This window comes from Martes martes (genome assembly GCF_963455335.1).
Source record: "Martes martes genome assembly, chromosome: 18".
NCBI lineage: Eukaryota > Metazoa > Chordata > Mammalia > Carnivora > Mustelidae > Martes > Martes martes.
Window position 1 is genome coordinate 22,218,063 of NC_137906.1, and position 14,857 is coordinate 22,232,919.

General features: G+C 51.9%; 1 protein-coding gene across 1 annotated transcript in view; it reads right to left on the minus strand.

Annotated features, from left to right (window-relative positions):
• Positions 1–14,633, minus strand: part of SBK1 (SH3 domain binding kinase 1) — a gene marked incomplete at its 3' end in the record, with an annotated part of 45,049 nt that extends 30,416 nt beyond the window's left edge. Inside the window, exon 1 of the mRNA XM_080830685.1 lies at positions 14,126–14,633. The remainder of the gene's footprint in view (positions 1–14,125) is intronic.
• Between the last annotated feature and the right edge of the window lie 224 nt (positions 14,634–14,857).

Below are 14,857 nucleotides of genomic sequence, written 5' to 3' on the forward strand. Positions count from 1 at the left end.
CAGTGTCACGCTCCCTTGGGCATGGGGAGCCACGCTGGCCAGCGCAGCCCCTCATAGGTGCCCGGGGCCACTCCATTGCATCCGCAGCATGGACCCTGACTGCACCCTGGGCACGCCCCCCCCTTCCACGAATGACAGCAGCGGTGACTGCGTGGGGCCAGGAGCGGGTCGCTGAGAACCCATGCAGGGGATGCGGGTGGGCAGGATGTCCCCTCAGACTTCACTTACAAATTCAAAGATGAAGCTCATAAGATTGCAAGATGCTCACGACAGAGCAGGAAACCCCAAGGTTGGGGCCCTGTGTGACACACAATCTGATAGTCATCCCAGCCCCTCCGCACACTCACTACCATTGTTGCCCTCATTTCACCTGTTTGTTCATTTACTTATTCAATTACCAAATATTTGTTGCGTGCCTCCTCTATGCAATGAACGGAACAGAACAAAATCTCGCTCGGGGGCAGGGAGACCAGGGAAGTCCTCATAGAGAAGGTTACACTCAGGAAGAAACTTGAAGGTAAGGGAGGGAGCCGTGCGGATACGGGGCGGTGGGGGGTGGGTGGGCAGGGTACAGTAGTGCAGTGCAAAGGCCCTGGGTCAGAGTGTGTTTGGGATGTCAGGAACAATGAAGAGGCTGGAAAGCAGGGGAGGAGATGAGAGGTAATGGGGACAGTTCATTTAGGGCCACCATAAGTCTTTGGCTTTGACTCTTGAGTGCAGTGGGAGTCCTTGGAGGGTTGTGAGCAAAGGAGGGCTCACAGGCTCCCTCTAGCTGTTGTGGGGCAGACAGCCTCTGGGGGGCAAGAGGAGACACGAGGAAGCTCCTGCACCCAGCTGGGTGAGAGAAGACAGCGAGTGGGACTGGGGCAGTAGGAGGAGAGGTGGGGAGAAGTGGGGGTTTGTGGACAGATTGGGCAATGGGGGTGAGGGGTGTGTGGTTTACTCTGGTCACCTGGACCATCAATTTCCACGAACAGGTGAGGACACTAAGCAGCTCTTGGGTCCCCAGTGTTCCTTGCCCTTGAGGGTCCACTGTCATCTGGGGGGGCACTCCATCCTCCAGCTCTGCATTGCAACCTGCCTTGGGCCAGCGGTGGCACCTGAGCTCTCCAGCACAGGCTCACAGACTGAGATGTTCAGAGCGGCAGGGGAGGGACCCTGGCTGGGGGACATGGCCTGAGCCGGGACAGCGGGGAACCAGAGAGTCCGGGCTCTACCTGCACGGTGGCCTCTTTGCCCCTATGACCCACTCTTGCCATGTGGGAGTGTAAGCTCAGGCTCTTAGAGCCTCCGATGTTTTGAGAGAAGTTGGAAATCTAGATCTTAGGATGGAATGCCCTGCTTTTAACAATACTGGCAAATCAGAGTTTAATGTCTGGGCGGGCTATCCCCCCATGTGGGCCTTCTTCCCACGGCAACCTCTGCATCTGGGATGTCTGCAGGCCTGGAAACGCGGGTACCCCTGGGGTGCGGCTTGACAGGTCAGATGTTGGCTGCTGTGGGCGGGAGCCGGGGAGGGCGGCAGATAGGAGAATGGCTGGGAAGGAGCTCCCCTCCGAGCCCCTTGGGTACCAGGCAATGGCATTGCCCCAGGGATGGTGTGGTTGTCAGGCTAAGGTAGCTGCTGGTGCCCTGGGCCCCCCAGAGGAGGGAGGAAGGTACAGTGGCCAGAAGGGTGAGACCACGGCCAGGAATGAGCCATAGGATGAGAAGCGCTCCAGGACAAGAGAACCAGCACGACTGAGCAGGAAGGGAAGGTGACTGGGCTTCTCCTTGTCCCTGCCCCTGGGACCACCTGCCCTACCCCACCCAGCCTCTGCTCTCCCCCAATCTCATAAAGCCCCTATCCATTTTCCTGGATCTAGGGTGGGTAAAGGGGCGTCCAGAGAAGCAGAGAGAGACAGAGGCGACAGCAAAACCTCCTCCACCATCACGTCAGGTTAGCATCCCCTGGTGTGGCCCTGGGCGGTCGGGGAATGACCTCGTTCATGCTGCCAACAACCTCAGAAGGTTGGAGCCGTGGCCGCGCCCATTTTACCGCGGATGGAACTGGGTCACAGAGCACTTGAGTAACCTGGCCAAGGTCGCGGGGCCTTGGAAGTGGTGGGAACTACCGTTAAATCCAGGGGTGTGTAGCTACAAAATCTGCAGCAGGAACATAGGAGCTGTCAGATCAAGAGGCCAGAGCCTCCTGCCGGTGACCGGCGAGACCCTTTCCTGCATGTGTGAGTGCAGCGCTCCCTCTAGTGGCCAATCTGGCACAGTGCAGGACGAACTGAGGGACCGCCTCTGTCTCTGCCTGTCTGTCCCTCATACACAGGCACACAGGCCCCTGCTTAGGATCTGGACCTCCAGAGGAAGAACACGCCATCTCCATCTTCAGCTCACCTACAGCGCAGGCCATGTGCCGCCGCCCTGACTCACCTGAGGCTCCTTCTCCTGGTCAGACTTCACTGGGCTGTGTCCACCCCAGGGCACCTGCTTATTGTCCCCCTGCTTGTCCCTTTCTCTCTTTCCATGTCTGGGTCTCCTTGTCTACACCTGAGGGTTTCTCCCAAGCTCTGCTGCATGTTATAATCTCCAGGGAAGCTTTAAAAAATCATGATGCACAGACCACACCCGAGAACAAATCGATCCATTTCCTCTCACCATCTTTAGATTTGTGGGAGCAAACTTCCGGGGGTGGGAAGATAGCGAAAGTTTCAGGCAGCCTACAGCAGGCCTCTGGGTTTCCCAACCTCTTCTGCTTCCAAGCTTACACCCTAGATCTCATAATGACCCCACCCCCCACCCCCCTGCCAAGATCTCAGCATCTCCCCCTTCTATCCTCTTGGTCACTTGCTCTGGTACCCGCATGCAACAGCTCATTGACCTCCCCGAGACCACCGGGCCACAGACCATTAGCCCCTTGTGCCATTACCATCCCTCTTGCCCTGTTTGGGTTCCACGTACCATCATCCTAGCTGCTGCCTGGAACCCCACTCCTGTGCCCACCTCCCCTGTCGTGGTCCCTGGCAGGCAGGACGGTAAGCATCACCCTCTCTCTGCCTGCCCTAAGCAAGCCAGCTTTGCAGGGGTATCCTGCACGGGGCTGGCAGCTTCCCTTCTAGTTCGTGACCTTGAAGGGGCGCTCATTGCCGCCGCACGACCCCTGCTATGCCTGCCAGCTGCTTTCCCCCCTCGCTCTGGCATGGGCAACTTCCATTTGCCTGTGGTTCTCCTAGGGATCTTGGTGGAACCGAGGATCCCGCCTGTCTACCCGGCCCCCAGATCATGCCAGTGCTTCTGGTCTGTCCACCCTACTCTGAGCAGCAAGGTCCTGGCTGACTCCTTCGCACCGTCTCCTTTCTCCTCCAACCGTGGCTCCCACGGTTTCACTGAGAAAACAGATGGATCCCATTGCCTCCTGTCACAGAAGCACAAACCCACCCAGCTGCTCACTCCTCGCTTCCTCGCATCTGCTTGGGTTGGGGGACGCCCTCCTCCTTGTGAGGCCAAGCCGCCCTTAGGACCTTGTTTCTTCAGGACTCCCCTGCCTCCCTATCCCACCAACCTGGTTCTTGTCCCGGGATCGTTCCCGCAGACACGGGGGCTCGGGCATCTCTTCCTTCACCCCTCACGGTGTGCAAAGCTTCCTGACCGAGCTGGCTTCCTGTCGCTGCCCTGCCACCTCCATGCCTCTCTTTTGTTCTTACTGTTTTCCCACGTTTCTTTTGCAGAGACGGCTTGCGTTTTTATTCCAGTTAAACACGCTCACAGCTTGGAACCGAGAAACACGAGCAGCCTCCACTCTCATTTCCCACCGCTTGGGGACAATCATTTCAACTGCAGGAATTTTTATGTCTGGCTTTGCTACCTAGCACTGTCCCATTGCTTCTTTCCAGTTTTAGGTTTTCTCTGTCAACTCCCCACTTTGGAAGATGAGGATTTAGTTCCCTTACACTCCCTTACATCCGTCCCCCACACACTTCCTATTCCCACTCTCCTAATACAGTCGCATCGGAACATTGCTGGTGCCTACGTATTGTGGAAACGTTATGAACAGCTTCGTGTGGAAGACTACACATTCTCCCCCCTCCTTTTCCTTTTTGAGAATAGATTTTTTATAAAAGTAATTTCTATTCCCAACGTGGGCTCGAACTCATGACTCCGAGATCAAGAGTGGCATGTTCTACCGACTGAGCCAGCAGGGAGCCCCCAAGATTTTATTCTGTAGAGCAGTCTCAGGCTTAAACTATTGGGCAGAAAGGACATAGACCTTCCTCTCCCACGCCCCCGGTTTCCCTTGTTATTAACATCTTGTAGTGGGGCGCCTGGGTGGCTCAGTAGGTGAAGCCTCTGCCTTCGGCTCAGGTCATGATCCCAGAGTCCTGGGATCCAGCTCTCTGCTCGGCAGGGAGCCTGCTTCCCCCTTCTTCTCTGCCTGCCTCTATGCCTACTTGTGATCTCTCTCTCTGTCAAATAAATAAAATCTTCAAAAAAATCTTGCATTAAGGCTGTACATTTGTTACAATAGATGAAACAATAGATACTTTATTATTAACTAAAGTCCATAGTTGGGGCTGAGGGCTGGCTCTGTGTTGTACATTCAACCAGTTCTGACAAACGCATGGTGTCATCGCACTATCATACAGAATAATTTCATTGCCCTAAAAAAATCCCATGCTCCGACCCTCCCCACAAATCACCTGGCCACCGCTGGTCTTTCTACTGCTTCTAGAGATTTGTTTTTTCCGGAATATCAGATAGTTGGAATCCTGTAGTGCATACCCTTTCCAGAATGGCTTCTTAGCAATATGCATTTAGGGTTCTTTTTGTGGCCTGATGGTTAATCTCTTTTGATTGCTGAATGATATTCCATTGTATGAACAGACCACAGTTTATCCGTTCACCTGTTGAAGGACATTTTGGTTGCTTCCCAGTTTGGCAATTATAAATAAAGCTGCTATCCACGTGCAAATTTTTGCGTGGACGTAGGTTTTCAACTCATTTGCATAAACACCAAGGAAGGCTATTGCTGGATCCTATGGTAAGACTGTGTTTAGCTTTGTAAGAAACTGTCAGTCTGTCTTCCAAAGTGGCTGTACCATTTTGCATTCCCATCGGCAATGAACGGGAGTTCCCGATGCTCCACATCCTCACCAGCATTTGGTGTTGTCAGTGTTTTGAATTTTAGCCATTCTAATAAGTGTGTATTGGTAACTCATGTTGTCTTAATTTGCTGTTCCCTAATGACACATGATGTTGAGCATCTCTTGTATGTTTATTTACCATCTATATATCCTCTTTGGTGAGGTATTTGTTCAAATCTTTTGCCCATTTTAAAATTGAGCTGCTCATTTTCTTTTCTTCTTTCTTACTTTTTTTTTTTTTTTAAGAATTCCTTGTATACTTTGGATAACAGTCCTTTATTGGACAGAGCTTTTTTTTTTTTTATCAGACCAATTGTGTTTTGCAAATATTTTTTCTCTCATTCTACGGCTAGTCTTCCCATCCTCTAAACAGTGTCTTTCACAGAGCAGAAGTTTAAAATTTTAAGTTTCTTTCCCTTTTCTGCACAAAAGTTTATTTTTCTATGTGTTTATATCTAATGTGACCCACATTCTTCCTACTTGTGTAAATCTCTCAAAAGTCAAAATACTTAGGTATTCTATCACTTTCATCTCCTTAAAGAAATCTTTTCTAGAACCTTCTGACTTATTTCACTTTTTTTTTTTAAAAGTAGGCTCCATGCCCAACATGGGGCTCGAACTCACAACCCTAAGATCAAGAGTCTCATGCTCTACCAACTGAGTTAGGCAGGCACTTCCCTCCCGACTTATTTCAATGTGAAATGTCTGCCCACCAGGCCTGCTGCCCAGCGATGCTGCCCCAGGGATCTCCCTTCACCATCATCTTGGAGATGCCCTTCATCTCTCGGTCTTCTGTTGGCTCCCTTGTTTCCTGGATCCCAGGTCCTTCTCTTTTGTGGTTTACTTCCTTGTTTTGTGAAATACATCCTTCAGGAGCTTTCTTAAGAAAGGTGCATGGGACCACAATAACCAAAATATGGAAAGAGTCCAGACATTTATTGACAGATGAATGGGTAAAGAAAATGTGATATGTGTGTGTGTGTGTGTGTGTATCTATATCGCCCTTTTCTATTATATATATGGATTCAACACCATATATACACACACACACACACACACACACACACATATATATATATATTCCAATGTATATATAATGGACTATTATTCAGCCATCAAAAAGAATGGAATCTTGCCATTTGCAATAATGTGGATGGAACTGGAGTGTATTATGCTAAGTGAAATAAGTCAGTCAGAGAAAGACAAATAGAATATGATTTCATTCATATATGGAATTTAAGAAACAAAAGAGATGAACATAGGGGAAGGGAAGGAAAAATAAAATGAAAACAGAGAGCAAGACAAATCATAAGAGACTCTTAACTCTAGGAAACAAACTGAGGGTTGCTGGAGGGGAGGTGTGGGGAGAAGGGGTAACTGGGTGATGGGCATTAAGCAGGGCACGTGATGGAGTGAGCACTGGGTGTTGCATGTAGCTGATGAATCACTAAATTCTCCTCTGAAACTAATAATACAGTATATGCTAATTAACTGAATTTAAATACAAAATTAAAAAAAAAAGAAAGATGTGTGGGAGGTAAAATTTTTGAGCACTTGTAAATCTGAAACAATCTTTTCCCTCCTTTCGCTTTATGAATGGTTAGGCTAGGTATAGAATTCTAGGCTGACAATAATTTTCTTCCATACTTTTGAAAACTACTTCATTGTCTTCTGGTTTTCAGGATTGCTGATGAGATGTCTGATGATATTTCGATTCTTTTTTTTTTAAGATTTTATTTATTTATTGACAGACAGAGATCACAAGTAGGCAGAGAGGCAGGCAGAGAGAGAGAGGGGAGGAAGCAGTCTCCCCGCCGAGCAGAGAGCCTGATGCGGGACTTGATCCCAGGACCCCAATATCATGACCTGAGCCGAAGGTAGAGACTTTAACCCACTGAGCAACCCGGGCACCCGATATTTCAGTTCTTGATCCTTCATAGAATCTTGTAGCATGTTCTTCTCGTCCTTGTATTCTAAAATTTACTGGCAAGTGGCCTTGCTGTGGGTCTATTTTTATCCTTTGGTTGGATACTCAGTGGGCACTTTTGATCTATAAACTCAGGTCTTTCTGTTCTGAGAAATATTTGAAATATTTCATTGATTATTTCCTCTCTTCTCTTTCTGGAACTCTTTTGTCCAGGTGCAAGATTCCTGCACTGGTCCTCTCATTTTCTTACTCTTTCTTTCCTACTTTCCACACAGTAGCATCCCTGGAGGTGCCCCTTCTGAGTTTTTCTTTCTTGAAGAACTTGTCACTCAGCTGTGAGAAGTGGAGGGGCTGACAGCCTCCAACTATAGCGACTTTGAGATCTGCCATGGCCTTTGCACCAAGACCAAGGTCTTCCTGGGCAGACCCGCCAGCAACTGAGCTCAGCAGAGACACCAGGGCCTGGTCATTTCTGCATGTGGGGCTCCTTGGATGAACAGTCTTTCCTCTAGGACCTGCTCCTGTTTGTCCAAGATTTGGTTTGATCTGCCTCTAGGTCAGGTGCTCTTTGCTTAGATCTGTTCCTTCCAGCATCCATTCCACAGGTGTCGGCCCTATGTCACAGTCTGAAGATTCTCCCTGTCCAGTCCTGCTTCCTCTTCCTTTATTTTCATGAGCATCACCCCCCCCCCCAGGATTTCTTGCATTCCTAGCTCCATATCATAGCATTTGTTGACTGGAGAGTCCAAACCTACACATGTATCTTTATCTTTTTGCTCTACTTTTTGAAAAATGTGTTTATCTTCTCATCCAGTGGTCAATTTTTTAAAATTCAGGGCCCAGTGAGAAATATTTGAAGCTTATGGGCCATATGGTCTCTGCTTATGTGAAAGCAGCCATTGTACATAGGACATATTTTTTAAAAAAGGGTGTGTGTGGCTGTGTTCCAATAAAACTTTATTAAAAAAAAAACAGATGACAGGCTTGTAAGCCATAGTCTGCTGACCCCTGTTACTCTTTTAAATATGCTTTTCATTTCCGGACAATATTCTGAATTTCTAAGAAATTTTCTTTGTTTTGTTCATTTTCAGAGTATTTTTATCTTCCAAAATAGCATCTAGCATTTGTTTCATAGCTGGTAGGTATTTTCCTACATTTCAGAATATAGTCATCATCGTTGTGTTTTTAGGTTTTCTTTCCCTTGTGCATTCTGTTTCCTCCAAATTCTGTTTTTCTATTTGTTTTTGTCCTGCTTCTTCTATCACAGGTTTTTCTCCAGTGTTGGCAGTCCCTGGCTCATGCTTAAGAGATTTACAGAGCCGATAGAAGCGAGGCTGTGTGTGTGTGTGTGTGTGTGTGTGTGCACGCGCGCGTGCTGGGGCAGCTAGGCGTCGGGGCGTGAAGAGACCTGAAAATGTGTTACCTTACATGGCAATGTGCTAGATCTCGATCAAGGTGTGGGTTATACAGGTGCGTACTTTCATTAAAAGTCATCAAACCAACCCCTTAAGATCTTTGCATTCCACTCTAATCATGTGTTGGTTAAAGAATATAAAAATACAACTTATAAAAGCAAGCTGATGAGTAGCCCTGTGTTGGGGCGGGGTGCTGGCTGGCTCGGGGGTTCAATCTAGAGAATCCTGGCCAGTCCATTTCGCTGGGAAATCCCTGATGCCAACCTATTCTTTTCTTGATCCATCAGACTCTGAGATAAAGGGCAACACTAATACAGACACGCAAAAGGCAATTTAGAGAAAACAAAAATGTGTAGGGAGAGGACAAAGAGAAGGAACAGGAAACTCAAAGGACAACCCTAACAGAATATTCATTAATGTATCTAGAGGCTGAAGGGAGTGAACTCTGGAGAGTCCTGCCTGGAAAGCTGAGTCCTGACCTCACTGTTCCGGGGAGCCCAGAGCGGGGAGAAGGTCTCAGGTGCTGGTGAGTAAAGGGGAAGAGCCTCCCGGATTCAGGATGTGGACTAGAACTAATCCTTCTAGTTGGGCTTAGAACTGCCCCCCTTATCCTGCAGTTTGGAGACCCTCCCGTGTTTTATTCTCTCTGGAGAATAAACCTTCAGCCTCTGTCAGGGCGGGGGAGGGACAGCCGTCCAGCTGTGCCAAGCTGGAGAAGGAGAGCTGAGGACGAAAGCCTTTCTTACACCGATCCTCCTGTTTTGGGGCCCAGCTCTCCTCCCATTTCCAGGGAGTGCTTAGTCCACTAACGCCACTGGAGCCTTTGGGGGTTTTGTGGGGTTAACTCTGGAGCTCCTTGCTTTTCTTACTCCCAGCTGGGGGCTGGCTTCAGGTGCAAGGTCATCGGGCTGGGAAATCGCTTACCAAGGGCTCATCTGCCTTCCAGATTCAAAATTTTGTTGCTGCTGTCTCCTGTGCGATGTATCAGTTCTTGCTGATTCATACTGTCCTGGGCACCCCCGCCACCCCCCAATGTCTGCGTCCTAATCCCCAGAACCTGTGAGTATGTTACATTACCTGGAGCAAAGGGACATCACTGGTGTGCTTAAGGTTAAGGACCTTGACGTGGGGAGAGGATCCTGGGTTATTTAGGTAAGCCCAATCTAAGCACACAAGGCAGAAAAAGCAGAAAACCTTTCTTTCTCAGCCGTGATCAGAGAGAAGCTACCATGCTCGCTGTTGGTGGGAGAGAGGGAGGGAACCACAAGCCGAGGAATGCAGGTCCCCTCTGGGAAAGGGCACCTGGGAAAAGACTAGGAAATGGATTCTCTCCTAGAACTTCCAGAAAGTTCTTCCAGAAGGAGCTTCCTCGGGCAGCCTTGTCGACACCTTGATTTTAGCCCAGTGAGACCTGTGTTGGACTTCTGACATACGGTCTGTAAGATAATACATTTGTCCGGTCTTAAGCAAGCAAGTTCGCGGTAATTTGTTGTGGAAGCAAACACAGGGCCCAACTGCATACTTTAAAGCATCCACTCGCTTCCTTCCTTTTGATGGGGTTTCAGAGAAGTTCGATGTGTGTGTTCATTCTGCCATCCTAACTGGCCGGCTCTGCTCACACCTGCTATTGTCTCCAGCCCTTCGCGAAACGTCTCTTCTCAAAGTCCCTCCCAACCTCCACGTCGCCAAATCCGTTTTGTTTTCCCTTGATTGTTTGGCGTCTTTGAGGCCAAATGTCTGCTCCCCCTTCTGGAGCCGCTCTCCTCTTGGCTGCTGGGACCTCACACACACTCACACACACAACTTCCAGTGCCCACCTTTCTGCTGATGCCTCCAACAGTCTATCACCAGCCAAGAGTCTCCCCTTTTGAGCCCCAGACTTTCAGGATCAAGCCCTCACTTGACATCATCGTTTCTTGGGCAGCTTACGTGCTTCTCTAGTTGAAAACATCCGTGGCAGAATTCTTGATTTTCTCGCCGCACCTTCCCAACACCCGTGCGTCTCTCCCACCCAGAAACCTCAGATTCATCCTCCGTTCCCTTCTTCCTTTAGCCCATCAGCAAATTCTGTCTCCTAAATATACCCAGGAGACATCTGCTTCCCCATCTCCAAGGTTCACCTTGGTCCAGGCCACCTCCACGGCCCCTCCGTCTTCAACATGACCTCCGCACCAGTACCCCATGTCCACGCTGTAATTCAGCCTGCTGCTCACCTCCTGCCACTCTCCCTACCGGGGGCTCTGTGTGACCCATGCTGGCCGAACTCTCGTCTGCCCCTGGGCCTTGGCACATCGGTTCTTCGTGCTTGGGATGCTCCTACCCCCACTCCACCCAGCTCCTTCTCATTCTTTAGCTCTCAGATGAACTATCCGTACCTCCCCCATTCACCTTCTGCAAAGGGGGTGTCTTCCCCACTATCCCTCTGCTTATTTCCCTCACAGTGGGTTTCGATCATATTGATTTGTTTACTTCTGTTTTCTTTGGCTCTGGGCTTGGCCACATGCCGCACAGATGGTATTTTCACCTTCCAGTCTCCAGCAAACTTTGTGGCATGAATGAATGAACGGACGGACGGACACACTGGGCACCCGTTACGTGCCAGGTGCTTTCAGATATCTCAAATAGTTCATTTTTCTAGACCTAGGAGGTTGTCACAGCTGGACTACATTTCCCAGGGTGGTTTTTTGTTTGTTTTGGTTTTTTTTGCAAATCTGCCCAATAAGTGTGGGCCAAGATCAAGCCTGCCACGTCCGGCTTGGGCTCCTAAAACCTCACATGTCCTTTCGGGGCTCTTTCTTCTTTGTCTGTCCGCAGTTGCAGGCAATCCAGCAACAGATCTTGGAACCCTGGATGATGACCACGTCACAAGGTGGGAGGAGCCTGGGTCCCCGAAAGACCTAGCAGGGGGAGCAGTCTCCCCTGTACCCCAGCCCCTCTGGAACCCTGCAGGGGTAGGACATAGGCTCTACTGTGCCAAGCCACCATGATTTCCAGACTTATTTGTTACGACAGCTAGCCTCGCCTTAATTAATCCATCAAAGCACCAGAGGTAGGTAGCTGGGAAGCCACACGGTGGGTGACAAGCCTTCCTCCAATGCAGATATGTTCTCAGCGGGCTGGTATCTTACATCATCCCCCAGCAGAAGCCCCGGACTCTCGGAGCTCACCCCCCTATTACAGCTCCTCGCCTGGCCCACGTCGCAATCCTTCCAGCGTGCGCCCGTCTTGTCCTCACTGTAGTCTGCGAGCTCCTCCAGGGCAGCGAGCCTGTGTCACGGCCATCCCCGTGGCCTCGGCACCCAGCAGACCTCAGGAAAAGCGTGTTGAATCTACAAACGAGTCCTTTCTGTCCCAGAGTGCCTGAGAAAAGTCACCTCTTTAATTTTACAGAGGCTCCCAAGAGAAGCAGGAGGCCACAGAATCAGTGGGACTCGGGGCTACTGAGTATGGTAGTGGCTACTGGGAGTGAATCTGGGCACCTTCCAGGGGCTGGAGAAGGGCTGAGAAGGGCATGGGTCGGGGGCACCTTCTCTCAGCCCCTAAGGGGAGACCCCACCGAAACTCGCTGCCCACTTGCCGCTCCTACAGTAGGAAAGAAAGATTCCAGAGCCTTCCCTCCCACCCACTCCAGCCTGCAGCCTGAGTGTCCACATCATCAGTATTTTTAGCTCCGGCACCTGTGGTCACTGTCTGCCCAGTCTGGTGTCCCCTCTCTGGGTCTTAAAGGTCCAGCACCCACCAGCTGGAAAGAAGACCCTCAGGCCACTGTTTCCCCAGGGCAGGAGGCGGAGGGCGGTTCCTCCGTGGCAGGGGGCTGGGTGGAGGATGACAGGGAGAGGGAGAAGTAGGCTGCCTGCTGAGCAGGGAGCCGGACTCGGGGCTCGATCCCAGGACCCTGAGTTGAAGGCAGATGCTTAACTGACGGAGCCACCCAGGTGTCCCCTAAGTGTGTATTTTTTGACAATCCCCTCAGATGATTCTGGTATCCTCTGTCCCCGTGCCATCTTCACTCCTGCAACAAGCATTTTGAGCCCCTTCTATGAGAATAATGCTTCTCTCAGAGCCCATTGCTTTGGGACCTATGGATAGTCACAATGAGTCTCCTGTTTTGCTCACTTCACCACCGATGGATTAAGTCCTTGGCTCAGCAGTCAAGGCCCCTTGTGACCTGGGTCCTCTGGACCTCGCCAGCCTCATCTCCTCCCATCCCCCTACAATTTCTTTCTCATGCCACTGGGCCTTTGCTCCTGCTGTCCCCGCCCCCCGTGATGCTCCTTCCTCAATGTCACTCACCACCCGGGGGAGGACCCAGACGGTAAGACAGACATCTAGGGTATCCTAGGGCCGCTGCAGGCACAAGTGGTCTGTCTTCCCATCCGACTCCCTGAGCACAGTACACCCACGCCTGTTTGGGGTCCCACCACTCTGCCACACTGATCTGTTTGCTTGTCTGTCTCTCCTGGCAGGCTGTGACCCTGGGAAGTTGAGGGCTCTGGTGCTCTGGGTTGGGGGCGGGGGCTCAGTCCCTACTGAGTAATGAACTGAGAACCACGGCAGGGGCTATCTCCCCATTCCTCAGATGAGGAGACAAAGGCCCACAGAGGGAAATTTACAGACTGGGGATCCAACAGAGAAATTCAGGGAGGGAGGAAACTGGTCCAGGCTGCAGGACTCCCCACCTCCCACCCTCATGAAAGGGGCCTGGAGGGGCCACCCGGGTCAGCCCTCAGCCTACCCTTCTCCCCACCCAGGGTAGTGCTGACTCAGGCAGTGATGGAGGCGTGGGCGGGCTGGGCTGGAGCAGAGGTGACCCCTGTGTCCCCTGCAGACTTTCCATCCATTCCCAGAGCCTGTGGTCACAGCTTGGGTAATGCACTTGGCTGGAGCCTGGGTTTCCCTGCAGGTGGGGGTGGGGAGAACTGGCAAAAGGGACAATGGCTCCTGGGGCATGAACCCTCACATGGGGAAGAGTCCACAAACCCTCACCTACATAGGTCCATAGGACTTGTTATACCCACTCCCATGAACACGTATGCACATTCGCAAACACCCCCCCAAATGCTCACACAGCCACACAAACCTTCGTTCCCACCCTGTCACTGCTCTTTCCCTTTTACACACATACACGCACGTTCAAGCATATAGACCCGCAGACATTTTCCACCGAGTAATTCAACAAAGACTGAACATTATCAGTGCAGTGCAGGGAGGAAAGGTGGCTCTCGGCTTGGGGTGGGGCGGGGGCTTCCTGGAGGGCTTCCTGGAGGAGGAGACATTGCCACTGGGCCTGGATGGATGGGAACCAGGGAAAGGGGAAGTCTGGGCAGTTTTACTGGGGGTGAATACAGGGGAGCAGAGCCCAGTGAGGTGGGTGGGGTCAGCCCCATCACGCAGGCCTTGAACGCCCAGCTGAGTGCTGACTCCATCCTGGTGGAGGGCCGTGGAGGGCTCTGAGCAGGGTGGGCACGAGCACCACGGGAGAGGACAGGAAAGGCACGAATGGGAGAGCCAGAGAGGAAGCTGCGGTGCCAACCAGGTGTCTGAGAGTCTGACTCGGGGAGGCGGCAGTGAGGGATAAGCCATGACCCACAGAGAAGGTCCCTGGGTCTGAGCCCTGTGCCCTCGCCCTGCCCAAGCCCCGGGGCACTGACCTCTGCAGTGGGACCTCTTCCAGCAGCGCCTCCTCCTCCTCCCTGTGGAAGCACACGAAGCAGAAGGCGGGCCCATCTTCTGCTCCACAGCCCAGGGGCCAGGCTGGAGGGAGCTCCAGGACCGGGCAGGGGTGGCTGGTGGGGACCTCGGTGGCATCGTCCCCAGCCTGGGCAGGGACAACCGAGCCAGAGCGCTCCAGGGTCAGCAGCCGGTTGGCCTCGGGGCCCCGCGCCTGCCCACTTGCCACCTGTGCCTTTTCCCTCAGGTTCCCCGTTGCCCCGGTGACTGAAGGAGCCTGTGGCTCGGATGGGGACTCCTGTCCTGGCCCACAGGGCTGGGCCTTGGGAAGCGGCTTCTGGGGAGCCGCCTGCACTCAGAGGTCGCTGGTTGGTAGACCAAGGTCCGGCAGGGCCCCTCGCTGCCCCTCGCGGAGACCTCGGCCCCTCTGCTGCCCAGTTGGCTCCTGCCTGTCAGGGTCAGGACTGGGTGGGCAGGCTCTCAGGTGCCCTGTCCATCTGTTCATCTGTCTGTCCAGACGTCTGCTGCTCCCCGTCCAGCCAGCAGGGCGCGGGCGGCAGGGGTGGCTTCCCCAAGAAAGTTTGTTCTGCCCTCCTGGGGCAGCGGGCACCGGTGGCCTCGGGGAGACAGGATCAGGACCTGCGGCTCAAAGGCGGGTGGAGAGCAGGTGAAGCTGGCTCCGTGCCCACTGCTGTCCCCCAAGGAAAGTTCGG